Source organism: Loxodonta africana, chromosome 9 (genome assembly GCF_030014295.1).
Source record: "Loxodonta africana isolate mLoxAfr1 chromosome 9, mLoxAfr1.hap2, whole genome shotgun sequence".
NCBI lineage: Eukaryota > Metazoa > Chordata > Mammalia > Proboscidea > Elephantidae > Loxodonta > Loxodonta africana.
Genome location: NC_087350.1, coordinates 124,013,462 through 124,040,766, shown reverse-complemented (window position 1 = coordinate 124,040,766; position 27,305 = coordinate 124,013,462). Strand labels below are relative to the sequence as shown.

The 27,305-nt window shown below is 40.0% G+C and overlaps 1 protein-coding gene across 1 annotated transcript in view; it reads right to left on the bottom strand.

Moving 5' to 3' along the window:
• CACNA1B (calcium voltage-gated channel subunit alpha1 B) overlaps positions 1-27,305 on the bottom strand; it is a 308,079-nt gene that overhangs the window by 87,506 nt on the left and 193,268 nt on the right. The window lies entirely within an intron of this gene.

Here is a 27,305-nt window from a genome sequence, read left to right as displayed (position 1 = left end):
GCCTAGTCCACAAACCAGAATCCTGAGGTTAATTGCCAGTGACCTTTTTTCCTTTTGAGGAAGGTTTTGTTTTCCTTGAGTAGTATTTGTCTCACAATCGTTTTTCATTTCTAATCACTCTGATGAATATTTCAATTCATATGGGTGACAGAGTCCTGAGACCTTTCTGGAAAGCCTGGCTCAGGGTCATGCAGAGCGACAGTGTAGTGGCTTGGGGCACAAGCCACCTTCCACTGCTGGTTCCCACACTCACTTCTTCAAAAGAAATACAAAAGCCAAGAGGACACGACAGAGCAACAAAATCAGCAGTCCATTGTGGCCAAGCTGGGTTTATTCCAGAGATGCAAGGTTGATTTAAAATTTTTTTAAATCAATTTAATTCAACAAGTTAATAGGATACTAGAGAAAAATCGTATGGTTATCTCAACAGGTTCGGAAAAAGCATTTCATAAAATTCAACATTCGTTCACAATTGCTAAAAAGCAATTCTTAGCAAACTAGGAATAGAAGAAAACTTCTTTTACCTGATGATGATATCTAAAAAATAACATTTCATGCTTAATAGTGAAATATTGGAATCTTCCCCTGAAACTAGAATGAAATAACAATGGTCATTATTATTACTTCCAGTTAACACCACACTAAAGATCCTAGCCAGTGCAATGGGAGAAAAATTAATAAGAGGTGTAAAGATTGGAAAGGAAGAAATAAAACTGCCATTATCTGAAGATGATATAATGATGTAAACAGAATACTCAACAGACGCTACATAAGCTAATTTAGCAAGACTGTGGGATATAAGGTTGTCATGGACTGAATTGTGTCCCCCCAAAATATGTGTCAACTTGACTAGGCTATGATTTCCAGTACTGTGTGATTGTCCACCATTTTGTCATCTGATGTGATTTTTCTGTGTTGTAAATCCTACCTCTATGATGTTAATGAGGTGGGATTAGTGGCAGTTATGTCAATGAGGAGGGACTCAATCTATAAGATTAGCCTGTGTTTTAAATCAATCTCTTTTGAGATATAAAAGAGAGAAGCAAGCAGAGAGACATGGTGACTCAAATCACCAAGAAATAAAAGCCAGGAGAAGAGCACACCCTTTGGACCAGGCGTCCCTGCACTGAGAAGCTCCCTGACCAGGGAAGATTGATGACAAGGACCTTCCCCCAGAGCCAATGAGAGAGAAAGCCTTCCCCTGGAATTGGCACTCTGAATTTAAACTTTTAGCCCCTAGACTGTGAGAGAATAAATTTCTCTTTGTTAAAGCCAACCACTTGTGGTATTTCTGTTACAGCAGCACTAGATGACTAAGACGATGGTCAGCCACAAAAATCAACTGTATTTCTCTATATAGCAACAAAGAATGAAAATTTAATATTTTTATTTAAAATAGCATCAGAAAACATCAAATATCTTGGAATAAATCCTAGAGAGATGTGCAAGACTTCTTCCCAGAACACCGCAGGACAATTTTTAAAGTAATTGAAGACCTGAATAAATGGAGGAATAAACCATGTTCATGTAATAGAAAACTTGATATTATAAAGAAGTCAGTTCTCCCTACAGTGATCTTTAGATTCAACCTAATCCCAATCAGAACCCCAGTTTATCTGATTTATCTGATAGATAAACTGACTCTAAAATGTATATGGAAATGCAACAGAACAAGAAAGTCTAAGACAATCTTGAAGAAGAACAAAGTTTGAGGACAGCTGTGAAGACTTGTAAAGCTACATGAACTGAGGCACTGTGAGACGAGTATGAAGACAGACACGGCCCCCACTGGAACAACAGCAGCCCACACACTCACACTTTCTTTGTGATGAGCCAAGCACTGCAAAGCAAGAGTGGCGCATTCCAAAAAATGGTGCTGGGTCATTGGCTAATCACATGGAAACATGAACCTGGACGCCTATGGTTCACCCTGCACGGACTCTACTGCTCTTTCCTTCAGCAAAACACAGAAATGTTCCTTGGAGCTCCCTGTCTCTCTTAGGGTTCGCCCTGGTGGGGGAGGGTCACAGGGAACTCCAGCCCATCAGATCATCTGTGCACTCCAGGGCTCATGAGGTCAGGATCAGCCCTTTGTTCCAAGTTGGGAGAGGCATTAGGGTGCCAGGGGCTGGGGCATCACAGGAAAGGAGCACTTGTTTACATGCCTTTCCAGAATCGACATACCCTGATGTAGCGTCCACACCCTTCCTTCACCTCTGCCTTCACACGCACTCACACCTCATCTCAGAAAGGACCCTCGCTTGGCTCTGGGCCCTCTCAAGCTGCTTCCTCCTTTCTTGCTTTACTTCAGTCACTCGTTGGCTCCCCATGTTCTCCCCCAACCATCTGCAATCTGGTGGGGAGTCTCTGAGAGTCCCTGGTGATGGCTACATGATACTTGGCACTGTGGCCCACCAAGGCCCCATCAAAACGGAGCCCTCACATATGCCAAACACCTGCAGAGGGATCTGTTTCTGAGAGTTGTTGATGAATAGGCACACTTTCTGGGAGTCCTCAGAACCCAGTAAAGAGCAAGGTCATGAGATGACAGGGGCAGAGCCCCCAAATAAAGACTTTACTTCTAAGCTTGGCAGTCTGCACATTACCCCTGCCCTCCACCAGCTCAGGTTTCAGAGGCATCCTAAGAGCCAGACACTGGGTCCTGCTCTCCTGCCCATGGGCTGCGCGGCCCTCAATGTCATAGCACAGGATGAGAGCTCTGGGGCTCAGTCAGCCCCTGCCCTACTTCATCAACAGGGAAAGTGAGCAGGGGGCTCAGCCTGTGCAGCAGTGGGTGGTGCAGCAGGGGCTGTGCCCCTGGGGGCCCCTCTGCTAGGGCCCAGCTGTACCCAGCCAGAGCAGGGTGGGTCTGCACCACTCCTGGCTCTGCAGAGACTGTGACGGGCTCAAGGGTACTCACAGGTGAGATGGCCTGGTGATTCTTGCTTGCCAAGAGGTCAGCTTCAGGGCCCAGTCACTCAGCCTCCCACCCATGGCACAAGCTCATATTGCTCCACAAGCCTCCAGCCTGCCCCCGCCCTTCACCTGCAAGTCCTAGAGTACAGATGCCTACATGGATCACCTGGGTTCTTGTGGAATGGACAGCTTCTGTAGCTGTGAGTTCCACACAAGGTTTGAGTACTGATTCTCCTCGCTTATGACTCTGGATAAACTGTTTATCCTCTCTTAGACATACATGTAAAAATAGAGATAGCACTGTTTTCCTCATTACATAATTGTGGATATTAAATAAAACATAAGTTTTGATTATGTGGTAGCTATTAGTTTATTTTGTTCCTTTACTGTATTACTACTACTACACACACACACACACACACACACACATACACATTGTTAGTCTATTATTTTATCATTACATTCATCTCCCGTGGATATCCAGGTTTAGGTTCTTCCACTCTAAATCAGGAAGACTAGGTATTCATGGGAGCCCTGGTGGTGCTGTGGTTAAGAGCCCAGCTGCTAACCAAAAATTTGACAGTTCAAATCTACCAGGTGCTCCTTGGAAACCCTATGGTGCAGTTCTACTCTGTCCTATAGGGTCGCTGTGAGTCGGAATTGACTCAACAGCAGTGGGATTTTCTGGTTTGGGTATTTATGGAAGCTGACACTCCCAGCTGACCTGAGAAGAGACATACACAGCAGGTGCAAAGGAGAGGGAAGCTTCTGTCTTAGTTATCTAGTGCTGCTATAACAGAAATACCACAAGTGGATGGCTTTAACAAAGAGAAATTTATTTCCTCACATTAAAGTAGGTTAAAAGTCCAAATTCATAAATGCTAGCAAGCAGCCATCTAAGATGCATCAATTGGTCTCAACCCACCTGGATCAAAGGAGAACAAAGAACACCAAGGACATAAGGTGATTATGAGCACAAGAGACAGAAAGGGCCACATGAATCAGCGACTATATCAGCCTGAGACCAGAAGAACTAGATGGTGGCTGGCTACAACCGATGACTGCCCTGACAGGGAACACAGCAGAGAACCCTGGAGGGAGCAGGAGAGCAGTGGGATGCAGACCCCAAATTCTCATAAGACCAGACTTAATGGTCTGACTGAGACTGGAAGGACCCCTGTGGTCATGGCCCCCAGACCTTCAGTTGGCCCAGGACAGGAACCATTCCCGAAGCCAACTCTTCAGACATGGATTGGACGGGACAATGGGCTGGAGAGGGATGCTGGTGAGGAGTGAGCTTCTTGGGTCAGGTGGACACTTGAGATTATGTTGGCATCTCATGCTTGGAGGGGAGATGAGGGTGTTAGAAGCTGGCAAAAAGGACATGAGAAGAGAGAGTGGAAGGAGAGAGTGGGCTGTATCATTAGGGGGAGAGTAATTGGGAGTGTGTAGCAAGGTGTATATGGGTTTTTGTGTGAGAGACTGACTTGATTTGTAAACTTTCACTTAAAGCACAATAAAAATTATTACAAAAAAAAAAAAAAGTCCAAATTCAGGGCGTCGGCTCCAGGGGAAGGCTTTTTCTCTCTGTCAGCTCTGGAGGAAGGTCTTTGTCCTCAGTGTTCCCCTGGTCGAGGAGCTTCTCAGGCACAGGAACCCCGGGTCCAAATGATGCGATCTGCTCCCGGTCTTGCTTTCTTGGTGGTATGAGGTTCCCGTCTCTCTGCTCGCTGCTCTCTTTCTTATCTCAAGAGATTGCCTCAAATCACAATCCAATCTTGTAGATTGAGTCCTACCTCACTAACACAACTGTCCCCCATCCTCCCTCATTAACATCATAGAGGCAGGATTTACAACATATAGGAAGATCACACAATACTGGGAATCATGGCTCAGCCAAACTGACACACACAATTTTGTGGGGACGTAATTCAATCCATGAGGGCTTCTCAGACCAGAATGACTAAAGACTCCTTTCTGATCGGGGGGAAAACACCACGGTGGTACTTTAGCAGCTGTGTTGTGCTAGGGAGACAGAGGTTGGGATTCAAGCCTGCAAGCAGTTAGAGGTTGAGGTTTATCAAGGTGAAGGACCCTGGTAAACACTGCAGACTTTCAATAGAGACCTCAAAAAGACTACACCCTAGGAATAAGGACTCTGTCCTAAGAACAAAGACAAAATAAGGTTGGTATGAGTTGGCGCTGACTCGATGGCACCTAACAATAACAACGACTAATACCAACCCCTGACAGCATCAAGGTGTTTCACCAGTGCTCTATCTAACTGCAAGAAGAAAACATACCTCTCTTTCAAGGAAGATAAAATCATCTAGATCCTCTGATTTTTTTTACCCAAGTGTTCAGCATCCAAAACACACACATGACATACTTAAAAAAAAAAAAAAGGAATAAACAACCAAAAACTAAGTGAGAAAACAGTAAAAAGCAGTCTCACAGAAGATTAAAATCTGGAGCTACTAGACAGCTCAGTTCGTTAAACAGCATATGAACACAAACTTAATGGACTGAAGAACAAACAAAGAAGCAATCAGGAGCAGGGTTTATCACAATTAAGGAAAAATGTTAGCAACACATAAAGATCATAAGAAAAAGGTTGGTTGAAAATCCTCCAGCAATGCCTTCTTTTAGTCCAAACAAGGACTGATTCAGTGGCTTCATAAGCTGTCATGGTTTCTGCAACATTGAGAACTGGTAAAACTGCAGATGTAGATGAAAAAGCTATAACGGCATTCCCCCCGGTGTTTACGACAGCTGACTAATGAAGGACGATACACAATGGAGCTGCTTTTTTATTTCAATGATACGCTTCCTCTCAAAGGAGAAAGCACAGTTTAAGTCTCTGGGTGTAAGGCTGCAAAGGATAAATTGATTTTGATACTGAGTACAAATGCCAATGGAGATGTAACTATGCTATTATCTTTCATTTGGATCATTCTTACTTTTATTAGTGTTTTGGTTATAGATTTATGTAGATATTGAGTCATTTGCCCCTAATCTTATTTCTTCTACAAGGCTGTTATTTTCACTACATGTATCTTTAGGAATGCATAATCTTGTTACAGCAGGAATGTCTATACTTCAGTAAGAAAGAAAACAATACTAAAAGAATGTCTGAGATGCAAGAAGGAAAGATAAGTCAAAAAATAGTAAGCAAAGAAATTGGTAAATCTAAATAAACATAGCGTCCACAAAGTAAAAACAACAATTATATCTATTTTGTGGGTTATAAAAAAGGACTAACAGGGTTGTCTCAGTCATCTAGTGCTGCTGTAACAGGAATACTGCAAGTGGATGGCTTTAACAAAAAGAAATTTATTTTCTCATAGTCTAGTAGGCTAGAAGTCCAAATTCAGGGTGTCGGCTCCAGGGAAAGGCTTTCTCTCTCTGTCGGCCTTCTCATCAATCTTCCCCCCAGAATAGAAGCTTCTCTTTGCAGGGACCCCAGGTCCAAAGGACACACTCTGCTCCTGGCACTGTTTTCTTGGTGGTATGAGGTCCCCCTGTCTCTCAGCTCGCTTCTCTCTTTTATATCACAAGAGATTCCCTCAAGACACAATCTAGTCTTGTAGACTGAGTCCTGCCTCCTAACACAACTGCCACCCATCCTCCCTCATTAACACCATAGTGGCAGGATTTACAACATACAGGAAAATCACACAATACTGGGAATTATGGCCCAGCCAAATCGATAATGGGGGGATATAAATCAATCCATGACAAGGCTGGACAAAAAAAAAAACAAGTTGGGAGAAATGTCATGGGACCTAGTGTTCTAAGGGAGTTAATATACAGAATAACTATAAAAGTTACTATGTGTACATGGTAAAATTACAAGGGCAACCACTAAAAGAGTTGTTGTTCTTAGGTGCCTTCGAGTCCATTCCGACTCATAGCAACCCTATGTACAACAGAATGAAACACTGCCTGGTCTTGTGCCATCCTCAATCGTTGTTATCCTTGAGCCGATTGTTTAGGCCACTGTGTCAATCCATCTCATTGAGGGTCTTCCTCTTTTTCACTGACCCTCTAACAAGCATGATGCTCTTCTCCAGGGACTGGTCCCTCCTGATAACACGTCCAAAGTATGTGAGACATAGTCTCAACATCCTTGTTTCTAAGGAGCATTCTGGCTGTACTTCCTCTAAGACAGATATGTTCGTTCTTTTGGCAGCTCATGGTATATTCAATATTCTTTGCCAACACCATAATTCAAAAGCATCAATTATTCTTCAGTCTTCCATATGCATTGTCCAGCTATCGCATGCATATGAGGTGACTGAAAACACCATGCCTTGGGTCAAGTGCACCTTAGTCTTCAGGATGACATCTTTGCTTTTTAACACTTTAAAGAGGTTGTTTGCAGCAGATTTGTCCAACACAATGCATCCTTTGATTTCTTGACTGTTGCTTCCATGGGTGTTGATTGTGGATCCAAGTAAAATAAAATCCTTGGCAACGTCAATCTTTTCTTTTTTATCATGATGTTGCTTATTGGTCCAGTTCTGAAGATTTTTATTTTCTTTATGTTGAGGTGTAATCCAAACTGAAGGCTGTGGCCTTTGATCTTCATCAGTAAGTTCTTCAAGTCCTCTTCGTTTTCAGCAAGGAAGGCTGTGTCATCTGCATAATGCAGGTTGTTAACGAGTCTTCCTCCAATCTTGATGCCCCATTCTTCTTCATATAGTCCAACTTCTTAGATTATTTGCTCAGCATACAGGTTGAGTAAGTATGGTGAAAGAATACAACCTTGACACATGCCTTTCCTGGCTTTAAACCACACAGTATTCCCTTGTTCTGTCTGAACAACTGCCTTTTGATCTATGTACAGGTTCCTCATAAGCACAATTAATTGTTCTGGAATTCCCATTCTTTGTAATGTTATCCATAATTTGTTATGATCTATACAGTCAAATGCCTTTGCATAGTCAATAAAACACAGGTAAACATCTTTCTAGTATTCTCTGCTTCCAGCCAGGATTCATCTGACATCAGCAATGATATCCCTAGTTCCATGTCTTCTTCTGAATCCAGCTTGAATTTCTGGCAGTTCCCTGTCGATGTGCTGCTACAACTGCTTTTGAATGATCTTCAGCAAAATTTTACTTGCGTGTGATATTAATGATATTGTTCAATAATTTCCACATTCTGTTGGATCATTTTTCTTTGGAATAGGCATAAATATGGACCTCTTTCAGTCGGTTGGCCAGGTAGCTGTCTTCCAAATTTCTTGGCATAGACAAGTGGGCGCCTCCAGCACTGTATCCATTTGTTGAAACATCTCAGTTGTTATCCCATCAATTCCTGGAGGCTTGTTTTTTGCCAGTGCTTTCAGTGCAGCTTGGACCTCTTCCTTCAGTACCATCAGTTCCTGATCATATGCTACCTCCTGAAATGGTTGAACATCAACCACTCTTTTTGGTATAGTGACTCTGTGTATTCCTTTCCTCTTCTTTTGATGCTTCCTGCTGCATTATTTAATATTTTCCCCATAGAATCCTTCAATATTGCAAAGTGAGGCTTGAATTTTTTCTTCAGTTCTTTCAGCTGGAGAAATGCAGAATGTGTTCTTTCCTTTTGGTTTTTTAACTCCAGGTCTTTGCACATTTCATTATAATACTTTACTTTGTCATCTTGAGCTGCCCTGTGAAATCTTCTGTTCAGCTCTTTTACTTCATCATCGCTACCCCCGCCCCCACTATGTGCTGTAGTGGACAGGGACATGCCCTCCAACCAGGCACCCAGGGGAGCCAAAAGCCCCCTGCCTTGTCCCTGCATCACCACCCCCACTGCAACCAGAGAACTGGTTGCCTGCTCCGAACACCTTCACACAGCCCTACCAGCCCAGGACTGTAGGTGAGAGTCTCTGCACCACAAGCTCAGTGACTGAGGACCCGGGCACCTGCATCCCAGCCAACTGGAAGCCAGTGGAGCACACACACACAACACCCAACCCAACAACCAGGGAGAACAACCCCTGCACCCACGACCAGAAAACTAGCAGGACAGATTTATCATCTCACCAAAAACCTTGTCTACATCCTCAACAGCCCCACAAGAACAGTGAACAGACTCCCAGGCTCACACACCCACTAGCTGCTCAGCCCACCTGGAAACAAGTGGTGAGAGCTTCAACGTGGCCAGATTAACAACCAGAGTAGCACATACTCCCAGCCCACTTGAATATATCAAAACAAAACAAAAATTCAGGATCCAAAAAACAAACATACAATAAATAAATGAATATAATAACTTCTTGATGCCTCAGAGACAGCAGTCAACACCGTATCACATAAAGGAGCAGGACAAGATGGATCTAGCAAGCAACCAAAATAATCAGAAAACCTTTTGGAGGAAGATGAGGCCATCGAACTTCCTGATAAAGAATTCAAAAGGCTATTATACAGAGCTCTCCAAGAGATCAAGAAGGAGATCAGGGAAAACACAGATCAAACCAAGGAACATACAAAGCAATAGAAGAATTCAGGAAAACAACGCAAGAACAAAATAACAAAATAAATATGCTACTAGAAACCATACAAAAACAGCAACTAGAAATCAGAAAGATTGACAATAAAATCTCAGAATTAGACAACTCAATAGAAGATCATAAGAGCATAACTGAGACAATGGAAGTCAGAATTAGTGAGATTGAAGATAAATCCCTCAACACCAATTTGTTTGAGGAAAGTCAGAAAAAAGAATGAAGAAATATGAAGAAAAACCTAAGAATTATGTGGGATATTAGCAAGAGGAAAGACCTGCAAGTGATCACAGTTCCAGAATGGGGGGGGGGGGTGGGTATTGGAAAACACAGAGAGAACTGTTGAAGATTCCCTGGTAGAAAACTTCCCTAATATCATGAAAGATGAGAAAATATCTATCCAAGAAGCTCAACAAACCCCATACAGGACAGATCCCAAAAGAAAGTCATCAAGACATATCATAATCAAATTTGCCAAAGCTAAAGACAAAGAAAGAATCCAGAGAGTATCTAGGAATAAATGAAAAGTCACCTACAAAGGAGAACTAATAAGACTAAGAACTGATTACTCAGAGAAACAATGCAGGCAAGAAGGCAATGGGATGACATATACAAAGCCTTGAAGGAAAAAAAAAAAAAACTGCCAGTCAAGAATTATATATCTAGCAAAATTGTCTCTCAAATAGGATGGTAAAATTAGATCATTTCCAGATGAACAGAAATTAAGGGAATAGGTAAAAACCAGACCAAAATTACAAGAACCTCAGACAACAATCCAAGACTAGGACACAGGACAGATCAATCAGATACCAACATAGGGAATTCACAAAAATAAAACAAAGCCAAAAGACTGAAAATAGGGAACAAGGGATGTCGATATATAAACAATGACAACATCAAAATGAAAGAAGAGGGAATAAAACAGTGTAGTCATAGAACTTCCACATGGAGAGGAAGTCGAGGCGATATCAGGAACTAAAAGACTGGTTTAAACTTAGAAAAATAAAGGTAAATTTCAAGTTGACCACAAAGGAAGCTAACAAACCTACCTATCAAAATAGAAAAGAGCAAAAGCAAAGACTCAGCAAACACAAAATCAACAATAATGAAAGAAATGAAAAAAAAATCCATAAACAAGAATTCAACACAGAAAATGAAGCAGAACAAAGAAACTGTCAACACCAAATGAACAAACTAAACAAAACCAAAATGACAGCAGTAAATACATACCCATCAATAATTACACTGAATGTAAATGGCCTAATGCACCAGTAAAGAGACAGACAGTGGCAGAACAGATATAAAAACACCATCCATCTATATGCTGTCTACAAGAGACACACCTTAGACACAAGGACATAAACAAATTAAAACTCAAACAATGGAAAAAGTATATATCAAGCAAACAACAACAACAAAAAATTAATCTCTGATAAAATATTTCTTGTAATTTTGTTCTGGTTTTTACACAGATTTTATAGCAAAATCCATCATAAAGGATAAGGAAGGACACTTAAAAAAAAAAACCCACTATATAATGATTAAAGGGTCAATATGCCAGGAGAACCTAACCATAACAAATATAATGCACCCAATGACAAGGCTCCAAAATACATAAAACAAACTCTAACAGCATTGAGAAGGGAAATAGACAGCTCCACAATAATAATAGGAGACTTTAGCACACGACGTTCAGTGAAGGGTGACATCTAGAAAGAAACTCACTAAACATACAAAAGATCTAAATGCCACAATCAACCAACTCGACCTCAAAGACACATACGGAATACTCCACCGAAGAGCAGCAAAGTATACACTCTTTTCTAACGAATATGGAACATTCTCCAGAATAGACCACATTTTAGGCCACAAAGCAAGCCTTAACAAAATGCAAAGCATTGAAATAACACAAAGCATCTTCTCTGATCATAATGCCATAAAAGTAGAAATCAATAACAGAAACAGCAAGGGAAAAAAAATCAAATAAATGGAAACTGAACAACATTTTGCTTAAAAACTACTGGGTAATAGAAGAAATTAAGGATGGAATAAAAAAATTCATAGAATCAAATGAGAATGAAAACACATCTTACCAAAACCTTTGAGACACGGCAAAAGCAGTGCTTAGAGGTCAATTTATAGCAAAAAACGTACACATCAAAACAGAAGAAATGACCAAAATAAAAACATTAACCTTACAGCTCAAATAAATAGAAAGAGAACAGCAAAATAAGACTTCAGGCACCAGAAGAAAGGAAATAATAAAGATTAGAGCAGAAACAAATGGAGAACAGAAAAACAATAGAAAGGATAAACCTGCTGCCGTCGAGTCGATTCTGACTCATAGCAACCCTATAGGACAGAGTAGAACTGCCCCCATAGAGTTTCCAAGGAGCACCTGGTAGATTTGAACTGCCAACCTGTTGGTCAGCAGCTGTAGCACTTAACCACTAAGCCACCAGGGTTTCGACAGAAAGAATAACAAGACCAAAAGTTGGTTCTTTGAAAAGAACAAGAAAATTGGCAAATCATTGGCCAAACTGACAAAAGAAAAACAGGAGAGGAAGCAAATAACCTGAATAAGAAATGGGACAGGTTATATTACAACAGACCCAACTGAAATAAAAAATATAACAGAATACTATGAAAAATCATACTCTAACAAATTTGAAAACCTAGGGGAAACTGACAAATTTCTAGAAACACACTACCTATCTAAACTAACACGAACTGAGGCAGAAAAATAGAACAGGCCTATAACAAAAGAAGAGATTGAGAGGTAATAAATACCGCCCCCCCCCCCCCCAAAAAAGGCCTGGCCTGGACAGTTTCACTAGAGAACGCTACCAAACTTTCACAAAAGAACTCACACCAATACTACTCAAGCTATTTCAGAGCACAGAAAAGGAAGGAATACTCTTGGATTTATTCTATGAAGCCAGCATAACCTTGATAACAAAGTCAGGCAAAGACAGTACAAATAAATAACACTACAGACCAGTATCCCTCATGAACATAGATGCAAAAATTCTCAACAAAATTCTAGCCAATAGAATTCAACAGCATACAAAAATAAATAAATAAATCATGATGAAGTGGGATTCATACCAGGTGTGCAGCGATGGGTCAACAACATAATTCACCACATAAATAAAAGTATCATATAATCATCTCAACTGACACTGAAAAGGTATTTGACAAAGTCCAACACCCATTCCTGATAAAAACTTGCAACAAAATAAGAACAGAAGGGAAAATCCTCCACATAATAAAGGGCATTTACACAAAACCAACAACCAATGTCGTAAATGGAGAAAGACTGAAAGCATTACCCTTAAGAGCTGGACCCAGACAAGGAGATGTCCTTTATCACCACTCTTATTCAACATTGTGCTGGAAGTCCTAACTAGTGCAATAAGGCAAGAAAAACAAATAATGGGCATCCAAATTGGTAACGTCGACCAATTCTCTGTGGTACGGTGACTCTGTGTATTCCCTCCATTTTCTTTTGATGCTTCCTGCATCGTTCAGTGTTTTGCCCATAGATTCCTTCACTATTGCAACTCAAGGCTTTGATTTTTTCTTCAGCTCTTTCAGCTTGAAAAATGCAGAGTGTGTTTTTCCCTTTTGGTTTTCTAACTCCAGGTCTTTGCATATGCCATTTTAATACTTTACTTAGTCTTCTCGAGATGCCCTTTGAAATCTTCTGTTCAACTCTTTTACTTCATTTCATCCGTTCACCTTAGCTACTCAATGTTCAAAAGCAAGTTTCAGAGTCTCTTCTGACATCCATTTTGGTCTTTTCTTTCTTTTTAATGTCTTCTTCCTTTCTTCTTATATGATGCCCTTCACGTCATTCCACAACTCATCTGGTCTTCGGTCATTAGTGTTTGATGCATTAAATCTATTCTTGCGATGGTCTCTAAATTCATGTGGCATATACTCAAGGTCATACTTTGGCTCTCATGGACTTGTTCCAATTTTCTTCAGCTTCAACTTAAACTTGCATATGAGCAATTGATGGTCTGTTCCTCACTTGGCCCCGGGCTTGTTCTGAGAGACGATATTGAGCTTTTCCATAGTCTCTTTCCATAGATGTAGCCAATTTGATTCCTGTGTATTCCATCTGGCGAGGTCATGTATAGTCGTCGTTTATGTTGTTGAACAGCAATGAAGAAGTCGTTGGTCTTGCAAAAATCTACCATGTGATCTCCGACATCATTTCCATCACCAAGGCATATTTTCCAACTACCAGTCCTTCTTGTCTCCAACTTTTGCATTCCAATCACCAGTAATTATTAATGCATCCTGATTGCATGTTTAATCAATTACAGACTGCAGAAGTTGGTAAAAATCTTTGATTTCTTAATTTTTGGCCTTAGTGATTGATGTGTAAATTTGAATAATAGTCATATTAACTGGTTTTCTTTGTAGTGTATGGATATTATCCTATCACTGACAGCATCGTGCTTCAGGACAGATCTTGAAATATTCTTTTTGCTGATGAATGCAATGCCATTCCTCTTCAATTTGTCATTCCCAGCATAGTAGATTATATGATTGTCTGATTCAAAACAGCCAATACCAGTCCATCTCAGCACACTAATGCCTAAGATATCGATGTTTACATACTTCATTTCATTTTTAATGACTTTCAATTTTCCTAGATTTATATTTTGTACATTCCACATTCCTATTACTGATGGATGTTTGCAGCTGTTTTTTCTCATTTTCAGTCATGCCACATCAGCAAATGAACTGGTCGACATTCAGTCATTTCAGGAGGTAGCATATGATCAAGAACTGATGGTACAGAAGGAAGTGGTCCAAGTTGCACTGAAAGCATTGGCAAAAAACAAGGCTCTAGCCTGACAGGGAACACAACAGAGAATCCCTGAGGAAGCAGGAGAGCAGTGGGATGCAGACCCCAAATTCTCATCAGACCAGACTTAATGGTCTGACTGAGACTAGAAGGACCCTGGCGGTCATGGCCCCCAGGCCTTCTGTTGGCCCAGGACAGGAACCGTTCCCGAAGCCAACTCTTCAGACATGGATTGGACTGGACAATGGGTTGGAGAGGGATGCTTGTGAGGAGTGAGCTTCTTGGATCAGGTGGACACTTGAGACTATGCTGGCATCTCCTGCCTGGAGGGGAGATGAGAGGGTGGAGGGGGTTAGAAGCTGGCGAAATGGACACGAGGGGAGAGAGTGGAGGGAGAGAGCAGGCTGTCTCATTAGGGGGAGAGTAATTGGGAGTGTGTAGCAAGGTGTATATGGGTTTTTGTATGAGAGACTGACTTGATTTGTAAACTTTCACTTAAAGCACAATAAAAATTATTTAAAAAACAAACAAACAAGGCTCCAGGAGTTGATGGAATACCAATTGACTTGTTTGAACAAATGGATGCAGTGCTGGAAGTGCTTGCTCGTCTATGCCAGGAAATTTGGAAGAGGGCTACCTGGCCAATTGACTGGAAGACATCCATATTTGTGCTCATTCTAAAGAAAGGTGATCCAACTGAAGAAGGAAATTATTGAACAGTACCATTAATATCACAGACAAGTAAAATTTGCTAAAGATCATTCAAAAGCAGCTGCAGCAGTACATCGACAGGAAACTGCCAGAAATTCAAGCCAGATTCAGAAGAGGACGTGGAACCAGGGATATCATTGCTCATGTCAGATGGATCACAGTTGAAAGCAGAAAATACCAGAAAGATGTCTACCTGTGTTTTATTGACTATGCAAAGCCATTCGACTGTGTGGATCATAACACATTATGGATAACATTGCAAAGAATCGGAATTCCAGAACATTTACTTGTGCTTCTGAGGAACCTGTATGTAGATCAAGAGGCAGTCATTTGAACAGAATAAGGGGACACTGCATGGTTTAAAGTCAGGAAAGTTGGGCATCAGGGAGGTATCCTTTCTTCATACTCATTCAATCTGGTATGTTGAGCAAATAATCCAAGAAGCTGGACTATATGGAGAACAGAGCATCAGGATTGGAGGAAGACTCATTAACAACTTGTGTTATTCAGATGATAGAATTTTGCTTGCTAAAAGTGAAGAGGATTTGAAGCACTTACTGATGAAGATCAAAGATCGCAGTCTTCAGTATGGATTACACTCAACATAAAGAAAAGAAAAATTCTCACAACTGGACCAATAAATAGCATCATGATAAATGGAGACAAGACTGACATCACCAAGGATTTCATTTTACTTAGATCCACAATCAACACCCATGAAAGCAGCAGTCAAGAAATCAGACCACGCGTTGCATTGGGCAAATCTGCTGCAAATGACCTCTTTAAAGTGTTAAAAAGCATGGATATCACCTTGAAGACTAAGATGAACCTGACCCAAGCCATGGTGTTTTCAGTCACCTCATAGACATGTGAGAGCTGGACAATGAATAAGGAAGACCAAAGAAGAATTGACGCCTTTGAGTTGTGGTGTTGGTAAAGAATATTGAATATATTGTGGAATGCCAGAAGAATGAACAAACCTGTCTTGGAACAAGTACAGCCAGAATGTTGTCTCACATACTTTGGGCATGTTATCAGGAGGGACCAGTCCCTGGAGAAAGACATCATGTTTAATAATGTGGAGAGCCAGTGAGAAATAGAAAGACCCTCAACAAGATAGACTGAAGCAGTGGCTGCAACAATGGGCTCAAGCATAACAATGATCATGAGGATCATGCAGGGCTGGGCAGTGTTTTGTTCCGTTGTACATAGGGTCACTATGAGTCAGAACTGACTTGTAGGCACCTAACAACAACAACAAAATTGGTAAGGGAGGGGTGAAACCATCCCTATTCGCAGATGATATGATCTCATACACACAAAACCCCAAAGAATCCACAAGAAAGCTACTGGAACTAATAGAAGACTTCAGCAAAGCAGCAGAATACAAGATTAACATACAAATATCAGCTGGATTCCTCTACACCAACAAAGATTACTTTGAAAGAAAATCAACACCATTTACAAAAGCCCTCAAGAAGATAAAATACTTAGAAATAAATCTAACCGGGGACGTAAAAGACCTATACAAAGAAAACTACAAAACATTACTGAAAGAAACCAAAAGAGACCTTCGTAAGTGGAAAAAGAAACCATGCTCATGGATAGGAAGACTAAACATTGTTACAATGTTGATACTACCCAAAGTGATGTACAGATACAATGAAATCCTGATCTAAATTCCAACAGCCTTCTTTAATGAGATGGAGAAAAAAATCACCAACTTTATACGGAAAGGGAAGAGGCCCCAGATAATTAAGCATTACAGAAGAAAAAGAACCAAGCGAGAGGCCTCATACTACCTGACCTTAGAACCTATTATACAGCATTGGTAGTCAAAACAGCTTGACACTGGTACAACAACAGATACATAGACCTGCAACACAGAATTGAGAATCCAGATACAAATCCATCTATCTATAAGTAGCCGATGAAGAAGCGATATACTACAAAAGCCGAAGAGAAGATTTCCAAAGGGCAGTTCGAAAAGACAAAGTAAATATTATAATGAAATGTGCAAAGACCTGGAAAGAGAAAACCAAAATGGAAGAACATGCTCTGCATTTCTCAAGCTGAAAGAACTGAAGAAAAATTGAAGTCTCCAGTAGCAATATTGAAGGATTCTATGGGAAAAATACTAAACGATGCAGGAAGCATCAAAAGATGGATGGAATACACAGAGCCAGTGTACGAAAAAGAATTGGTCGATATTCAACCATTTCAGGAGGTAGCACATGATTAAGAACTGATGGTACTGTAGGAAGAGGTCCGAGCTGCACTGAAAGCATTGGCAAAAAACAAGGCTCCAGGACTTGCTGAATATCAATTGAGATGTTTCAACAAATGGATGGAGCACTGGAAGCACTCACTCATCTATGCCAAAAAATTTGGAAGACAGCTACCTGGCCAATCGACTGGAAGATGTCCATATTTGTGCCCATTCCAAAGAAAGGTGGTCCAACTGACTGCAGAAATTACCGAACAATATCATTAATATCACACACAAGTAAAATTTTGCTGAAGATCATTCAAAACTGGTTGCAGCTGGACATCAACAAGGAACTGCCAGAAATTCAAGCCAAATTCGAAAGAGGACGTGGAAGGAGGGATATCACTGCTGATGTCAGGTGAATCTTGGCTGAAAGCAGAGAACACCAGAAAGATGTTTACCTTTGTTTTATTGACTATGCTAGGCATTTGACCATGTGGATCATAACAAATAATGGATAACATTGCAAAGAATGGGGATTTCAGAACACTTAATTGTGCCTATGAGTAACTTGTACTTAGGCCAAGAGGCAGTCATTCAAACAGAACAAGGGATACTGCATGGTTTAAAGTGAGGAAAGGTATGCATCAAGATTGTATTCTTTCACCATACTTACTCAATCTGTATGCTGAGCAAATAATCCAAGAAGCTGGACTATATGAAGAAAAACAGGGCATCAGGATTGGAGGAAGACTCATTAACAGATAACACAACCTTGCTTGCTGAAAGGGAAGAGGACTTAAAGCACTTACTGTTGAAGGTCAAAGATGACAGCCTTCAGTATGGATTACATCTTAACATAAAGAAAAGAAAAATCTTCACAACTGAACCAATAAGCAACATTATGATAAAGGCAGAAAAGACTGAAGTTGTCAAGGATTTACTTGGATCTGCAATCAACACCCATGGAAGCAGCAGTCAAAAATCAAAGGATGCATTGAACTGGGCAAATGTCCTTCAAACAACTTCTTTAAAGTGTTAAAAAGCACAGATGTCACCTTAAAGACTAGGTTGTACCTGACCCGAGCCATGGTGTTTTTGATCATCTCATATACATGTGAGCACTGGACAATGAATAAGGAGGACAGAAGCAGAATCAATGCCTTTGAATTATGTACTGGTGAAGAATATTGAATATACCATGGACTGCCTGAAGAATGAACCAATCTGTCTTGGAAGAAGTACAGCCTCACTGCTCATTAGAAGCAAGGATGACAAGACTTCATCTCACATACTTGGAACATGTTATCACAAGGGATCAGTCTTTGGAGAAGGACATCGTGCTTGGTAAAGTAGGAGGTCAGCAAAAAAAGAGGAAGACCCTCACCGTGATGGACTGACACAGTGGCTGCAACAATGGGTTCAAACTTAACAATGATTGGGAAGATGGTGTAGGACCAGGCAGCGTTTCATCCTGTTGTACACAGGGTCACTATGAGTCAGAATCAACTCGACAACAACTATGAGCAGCTGATATTTGACAAATGGCCAAAGTCTGTTAAATAGGGAAAAGACAGTCTCTTTAACAAATGGTGCTGGTATAACTGGATGTCCTTCTGTAAAAAAATGAAACAAGATCCATACCTCACACCACACACAAAAACTAACTGAAAATGAATCAAAGACCTAAACATAAAATCTAAAACAATAAAGATCATGGAGGAAAAAATAGGGACAACACTAGGGGCCCTAGTACATGGCATAAATACTGTATAAACCATTACTAACAACACATAAACACCTGAAGAGAAACTAGACAGCTGGGAGCTGCTAAAAACTAAATACTTATGCTCATCAAAAGACTTTACCAATAGAGTAAAAAGAGAACCTACTGACTGGGAAAAAACGGTTGGATACAGCATATCCAACAAGGTTCTAATATCTAAAATCTACAAAATACTTCAACACCTCAATAACAAAAAGACCAAAAATCCAATTAAAAAGTGGGCAAAGGATATGAGCGGACACTTCACCAAAGAAGACATTCAGGCAGCTGACAGACACACGAGGAAACGTTCACGATCATTAGCCATTACAGAAATGCAAATCAAAACTACAATGAGATACCATCTTACCCTGACAATACTGCCACTGATCGAAAACAGGAAATAACAAATGTTAGAGATGTTGCAGGAAGATTGGAACTCTAATGCACTGCTGGCAGGAATGTAAAGTGGTACAATCGCTCTGGAAAACAATATGGTGCTTCTTTAAAAAGCTAGAAATAGAAACACCATATGATTCAGCAATCTCACTTCTAGGAATATACCCTACAGAAATAAGAACCACCACCCAAACAGACATATACACATTCCTGTTCATTGCAGTACTCATTGCAGTACTATTCACAATAGCAAAAAGACAGAAACAACCTAAATGCCCATCAACAGATGAATGGATAAACAAATTATGGTACATACACATAATGGAATACTACATAACGATAAAGAACGATAATGAATCCTCAAGACATCTCACAGCATGGATGAATCTGGAAAGCATTATGCTGAGCAAAATAAGTCAGTCACAAAAGGACAAATATTGTATGAGACCACTATTATAAGCACTCAAGAAAAGGTTTACACACAGAGGAAAACATTTTTTGATGGTTACAAGGGTGGGGAGGGAGTGGGGGGGGAATCGCTAACTAGATACTAGACAAGGGTTAACTTTGGTGAAGGGAAAGACAACACACAATATAGGGGAAGTCAGCACAACTTGAAGAAAGCAAAGGCATAGAAGTTTCCTAGATACATCCAAACACCTTGAGGGACCAAGTTGCTGGGGTCCATAGTCTTGGGAGACATCTAGGTCACCTGGCATAACATAGTTCATTAAAAAAATGTTCTACATCCCGCTTTGGTGAGTAGCGTCTGGAGTCTTAAAAGCTTGTAAGCGGCCGTCTAAGATACATCTATTTGTCACATCCCACCCAGGGCAAAGAAGACTGAAGAAAACCAAAGATACAACGAAAATATTAATCCAAAGGACTAAAGGACCACATGCACCACAGCCTCCACCAGCATGAGCCCAGAAGAACTAGGCGGTGTCTGGTTACCACTCCCAACCACTATGACAGGGATCACAATAGAGGTTCCCAGACAGAGTGGGAGAAAAATGTAAAACAACATTCAGATTCATAAAAGACCAGACTTACTGGTCTGACAGGCTGGAGGAACCCCAAAGACTATGGCCTCCAACACTCTGCTAACTCAGAACTGAAACCACTCCCAAAGCCCACTTTTCAGACAAAGATTAGACAGGCTTATAAAACAAACAATAACACACGTCAGGAACATGCTTTTTAGTTCAATAAACTATACGAGACCAAATGGGCAACCCCTGCCCAAATTCAAGATAAGAAGGCAGGAAGGGACAGGAACTAGATGGATGAACACAGGGGACTCAGAGTGGAGAAGGAGAGTATGCTGTAACATTGTGGGGATTGCAACCAATGTCACAAAACAATATGTGCATAAATTTTTGAAAGAGAAATTAACTCAAGCTGTAAACTTTGACCTAACGCACAGTAAATTTGAAAAAAAAAAAAGCATCTCAGAAATCACAAGGAATCCAAAGGAAAACAGATATGTCTAAAAGCTCAGCAAGAGAAACATAAGATAGATATGAAACGAGCCCCCTAAAGTGAAATAAGGAATGCGTTTTTTAAAGGGTCAGAGAGAAAGTGATATTAAAAAATTTGCATGACTGTAATGTCTTAAAAATAAAACAGCGTAACAAAACTAACATTAAAACTACAATCCCATAATTGTTTCCTGAAATTAAACAATACCTATCAACTGATTTTGACAAAAGTGCCAAAGCAATTCAATGGAAAAAGAAGAGTCTCTTCAATGAATGGTAATGGAACAATTGTACATCCTTCAGGAAAAAAAAAAACAAAAAAACTTGAACCCTTATCTCACATCATATACAAAAATTAACTTGACACTTTGGCTTCTGGAAAGATGGAGTGAAAGTACTCTTCCCTTGTCAGTACAACTGCATGTAAACAAACATAAGAAGACTCTGAAAGGTGGAGAGAAGAATCAGTAAGTCAATCACAGAGAGATCTTGGGATTCAATGAATAACAGAACAGTAAGTACTCTGGGTTTTCTTTTTGCCTCATATATTCCGGTCCTGATGCTAGAGAAAGCTGGTACAGACAAAAATAAATAAACAAAGCCCCTAACAAAAGTCATTTCTCCCTAGCAAAGGACCAGGAAAGAGGCAGCTTAGCAAGACACTCTACTCCAGCCAAACATCAAAAAAAAAAACTTCGACCCCACGTCTACCCATACCAGCAAAAACCTAGTGGGGAGCCTAGACTTCCACCCAAACTAGGATATGATGAGGCATCCCCAAACCACTTACAGGGGTGGTATCAGAAAGCCAAGTGGGTAGCAGGGACTTTCCACCCTACCCTGTGGTAACAAGGTCTCCTCACTGCAGTGTCAGTCTGGGCCTGAACTCCCACTCGGCAATAATGAGGCACCTCTCCCCTTCCTTGCTAGGGTAAGTGCTAGTGGAGCATTGGGATTTTTACTACCACCCAGGGGTGAAGAGGTAAAATCCCATTATGTCAGTGGAGGCTACATGGCAAGCAGTAATGAGGCCCTTCTCCCTCTCCCAGCCAGGTTGATATTAGCAGAGGGCTAGTGGGGAGCTGAAGCCCAACCCCCCCAGCCGAGTAGTAAGGAGGAGCCAGGTGTCAATAGAAGCCAAGTGAGGAAACCGTACTGCCATGCCCACCTGGCAATAATGAGGTATGCCCAGACACTTCCCTTACCAGAGCAGTATCAGACCAGCTAAAACAGAAGATTTAAATAAGATTCGGAGGCTCATAACATCATACTAAAATGTCTTGATTTCTATCAAAAATCACTAGTCAAATGGATAAACAAAATGTGGTATACACATACAATGGAATATTACCCAGCCATGAAGAAAAATGAAGTCCTGATATGTGCTACAACATGGATGAACCTTGAAAACATGCTGAATGAGATAACTCAATCACAAAAGAACAAATACTGTATGATCCCAATTATATGAAATATCTAGAATAGGCAAATGTATACAAACCAAAGTTTATTAGTGGTTACCGGGGGCAGGTGGGAGGGGGGAAGGGGGAGTCATTGTTTACGAAGCACTGAGTATCTGTTTATGATGACAGAAAACTCAGTAATGGATACTGGCCGTGGGTGCACAACGTGATTAATGTAATTGGTGTCACCGCATTATATGCGTAAAAAATATTGAACTGGCAAATGTTGTGTTGTGTGTGTGTGTGTATACATATATATATATTTACAACAATAAAAAAAAAGAAAAAAAATCCTCACACCAAGAACCAGGAAAATCTCAACTTGAATGAGAAAAGACAATAGACACCATCATCAGCATGACCCAGATGGTGTGAATTATCTTCAGTGGGAAAATACCATATTTTTATACAAATAACATGTGCCTTCTACATTTGTTTGCCAACCATGTTCTCCCTGACAAGGTATTTTTGTAAGCACGCTATGCTACTTTTTTTCCAGCAACATGTAAAAAAAAAATTGGCATGGCGGTACTTATGAAAATACCTCATGGGCAGAGGACATGGTTCGCAAAGAAATGTAGAAAGTACATGTTATTTGCATAAAATACGGTTAAAAACACACTTGAAACAAATGGGAAAAAAATGAGTCTAAGCAAAGAAACAGAAAGATAAAGAACACCAAATGGAAACTTTAGAGGTAAAAAATACAATAACCAAAATTAAAAAAACAATAGATGACTCAATAGCAGAATGGAAAGGAGAAAGGAAAGAATCAGTGAACTAAAGATAGAACAATAGATACTACCCACTCTGAACAACAGAGAGACAATAGACTAAAAAATGAACAGTGTCTCAGGGACCTCTGTGACTATAATGAAAAACCTAACATTTGTGTCATCAGAGTTCCTGAATGAAAGAAGAAGGAGGAAGGATCTGAAGAAGTATTCAAAGACTTAATGAAGGAAAAGTTTCCAAAACTGGCAAGAGACATAAACCTAGATTAAATAATCCAAGAGAACCTCAAACAGAATATACCCAAAAAAATCCACACCAGACACATCATAATCAAACTTCTGAAAAAATAAACACACACACACACAAAATCTTGAAAGCAGTGAGAGAGAAATAACATCTTACCTATAGGAAGGAAACAATTCAAATGACAGTAGATTTCTCATCAGAAACCATGGAGGCCAGAAGGAAGAGGCACATTTTCCAAGTGCTGAAAAAAAAAGAATTGTCAACCCAGAATCCTGTACCCGGTGAAAATACCCTTCAGGAATGAAGGGGAAATCAAGACATCCTCAGATGAAGAAAAAACAAGAGAATTTGTCACCTGCAGAGCTTCCCAAAAAGAACAGCTAAAAAAGTACATTTTTTAAAGAAAGAAAATTATAAAAGAGGAAATCTTGGGATATCAGGAAGGAAGGAAGAACAATGGAAAGAGTAAAAATATGAGTAAATACAGTAGGGTTTCCTTTTCGTCTTGAGTTTTCTAGACTATATTTGGTGGTTGAAGCAAACATTATAACAACACTGATATGGTTCTTAATGCATCTAGAGGAGATACTTAAGACAATTATAAACAGAGGAGGGTAACAGAACGACAAGAGAGACAAGGTTTCTATAATTCGCTTGAACTGGTAAAATGATAACAGCAGTAGACTGGGGTTAAGAAATGAATATATAACGTAATGCCTAGAGTAACCACTGGGGGGAAAAAAAAACCTGTACAAAGATGTATACTCAAAAACATTATATGTGAATCAAATGGAACTCTAAAAAAGATAATCAGGGAATACTGTAAACAACTCTATATCCATTAATTTGGCAACCTAGATGAAATAGGTCAATTCCTCAAGAAAATAAAATAAAATAAAAAAAGAAACCAGAAAAATTAAAAACAGAGACAACAAACAAAAATAAAAAATAAAAGAGCAGAATTGAGCCCTAGTGGAGCCCTGGTGGAGCAGTAGTTAAGAGCTCAGCTCCTAACCAAAAGATCGGCAGTTTGAATCCACTAGCCACTCCTTGGAAACCCTGTGGGCAAGTTCTACTCTGTCCTATAGGGTCAATATGAGTTGGAATCAAATCAATGGCAATGGGTTTGTTCTTTTTGTTTGTTTATATCAATTAATTATATTAAATGTAAATGGTCTAAACACACTAATTAAAAGGGAGAATTGGCAGAGTGGATGTGTTATGGATTGAATTATGTCCCCCAAAATTGTGTGTCAACTTGGCTAGGCTCTGATTCACAGTAATGTGTGGTTGTCCTCCATTTTGTGAACTGATGTAATTATACTGTGTTTTGAATCCTAACCTTTATGATGTTAATGAGGCAGGATTAGAGGCAGTTATGTTAACTAGGTAGGATACACTCTACAGGATTAGGTTGTATTTTGAATCAATCTCTTTTGAGATATAAAAGAGAGAAGCAAACAGAGAGGAGAGGGACCTCCTACCACCAAGAAAGAAGAGCCAGGAGAGGAGCACATCCTTTGGAACCAGAGTCCCTGTGCTGAGAACCTCCTAGACCCAGGAGAAAATTGATGCCAAAACACATAGAGATCTCCAAGGAATGTCAGGCACACAGATACTGAAAGGGGACAAGGACCTTTCCTACAGAGCCAACAGAGAGAGAAACCCTTCCTTTAAAGCTGGCATCCTGAATTTGGACTTCTAGCCTCCTACACTGTAAAAGAATAAATTTCTGTTTGTTAAAGTCACCTACTTGTGGTATTTCTGTTATAGCAATACTGGATAACTAAGACAGAATGTCTACAAGAAACTCATTTCAAATAAAATGATGTAGGTAGGTTAAAAGTAAAAGGGAAAAAAAAAAGTCATACAGATATTAATCAAAGGTATGTAGGAGTGGCTATTTTATATCAGGTATTTTTTCTTTAAAGCAAAAAAAATTACTAGGTACAGAGAGAAACACTGCATAATAATAGGGTCAATCCACCAACAAGACATCCCAGAAAACGCAGTGCCGTCAAGTCGATTCTGACTCATAGTGGCCCTATAAGACATAGAAATCCTAAATATGCATGCACCCAACAAAAGAACTGCAAAATATATGAAGCAAAACTGATAAAACTGAATGGAGAATTAGTTAAATCAACAATTATGGTTGGAGACCTCAACATCCCTTTCTCAACAACTGCTAGATCTAGACAGAAAATCAGAAATCATACAGAAAAATTCAACAACACCATCAACCCACAAGATCTAATCAATAGTTCTAAAAGACTCTACTCAGCAACAGCAAAATAAACATTTTTTTCAAGCATGCACAAGACATATACCAAGACGGGCCATATCCTGGGCCTTTATAAAACTTAGTTTAGCAAATTTAAAAGAAATTAAATCAAACAGAATGTGTTCTCCAACCACAATGTAAACAAACTAGAAACCAGAAAAAGAAAGATAACAGGAAAATCTCCAAATACTTGGAAACTAAACAACATATTTCTAAACAATCCATAAATCAAAGAAAAATTCTGAAAGGAAAATTTTAAAAATGGAACAGAACAAAAATGAAAAGATGACATATCAAAACTTGTGGGTACAGCTAAAGCAGTGCCAAGAGGAAAATTTATAACACTAAAATGCTTATGTTAAAAAAGAGGAAAAGACTCAAACCAACAATCCACTCTTTCGCTTCAAGAAATTAGAAAAATAAAAGCAAAATAAACCTAATGCAAGCAGAAAGAAGAAAATAATAATGATAAGAGCAGAAATCAATACAATTGAAACAGAAAAAATAGAGAAAATCAACAAAACAAAAATCTGATTCTTTGAAGAGATAAATAAAATGGACAAACCTCTAGCATGACTGACAAAAAGGAGAGAGGACACAAATTACCAATGTCAGGAATGTATCTGGAGGATAGATACTGACACTCCAGATACCGAAAGGATAATAAGAGAATACTACAAACAACTCTATACCCATTAATTTGGCAACTTGGATGAAATGGGTCAATTCCCAAAAAAATCACAACTACTATGACTCATCCAACAAGGAAAGGTAATGTGAATGGCCCTATAACTATTAAGAAAACTGAATTCATACTTTTAGAAGTCTTGAAGAAGGAATGTACAGATATGGTGAAATGAGTTCCTTTGGGGCCTTATGCCTTGGTTCTTTGGAAAAGCAACTCGATAGATTTTTCCTCTAAGCCCTGAGGAGGTAGTTTTGGCTTAGTTGTCTACCCCAGAGGGTTTGTTACTTTTGTCCAGGTTGATTGACATTTCCTGGGTAAGCTGTATACAACTTTTTGTTTCGATATTTTCTGCCTGGTGTAGGGCTGCAGCCTTCCCTGTGTTTGGTATGCACCTTGCAAGGATTGGTCAATAGACTATGAAAATGAGATAAGTTGTACCCTTGCCTATGATACAAATGAAGTGTGTGGTCTACCAAAAGGGGATTGGTCAGTTCATGGCCCTGGTGGAAGGGCCGTGCCTTGAACTTTACAAGAAGTCTGTATATATACAGCCAACCCCACAGAGGTTGTACGCAGACAGAAAGAAGCAAGAAGAGAAGCAGCAGGAAGAAAGCAGAAAAAAGAACCAGAGAGAGGAGGCAAGGAACCTCCTAAAAGAGAGCAAGAGGACCAGAAGGGGACAAGTGGCAAAACCAGTAGCAACAGGGCTGGAAGGGGCCCAGCAGCAGAGCCAATGGCAAGAGAGGGCAGGGCCAAGAGGAGCCTGTCCTCAGGGGACCAAGAGGGGCTTGTCTTGCCAAAAGGAGGTGAGAGAGCTGTCCTGCACTGAAGAAGGGAGACTTTGCCTACATGCTTCCTGATCCTGATTCTGAGGTACATGTAGCCTGTTCATCTTGATCCTGAGTTGTAGCCTGTTCCTTAATAAACCACTTAATGGTAGGTGTGGTCTGTGAGCTCTGTGTGCCCATTGCAATAGATTATCAAACACAAAAGAAAAGCAGAAAGTGCCATGGGAGGGTTGGCTTGTGTCAGAACTGGTTTAAAAAAAAAGTTGGAGAATGGAGGTATGTCTGAACTCCACCTC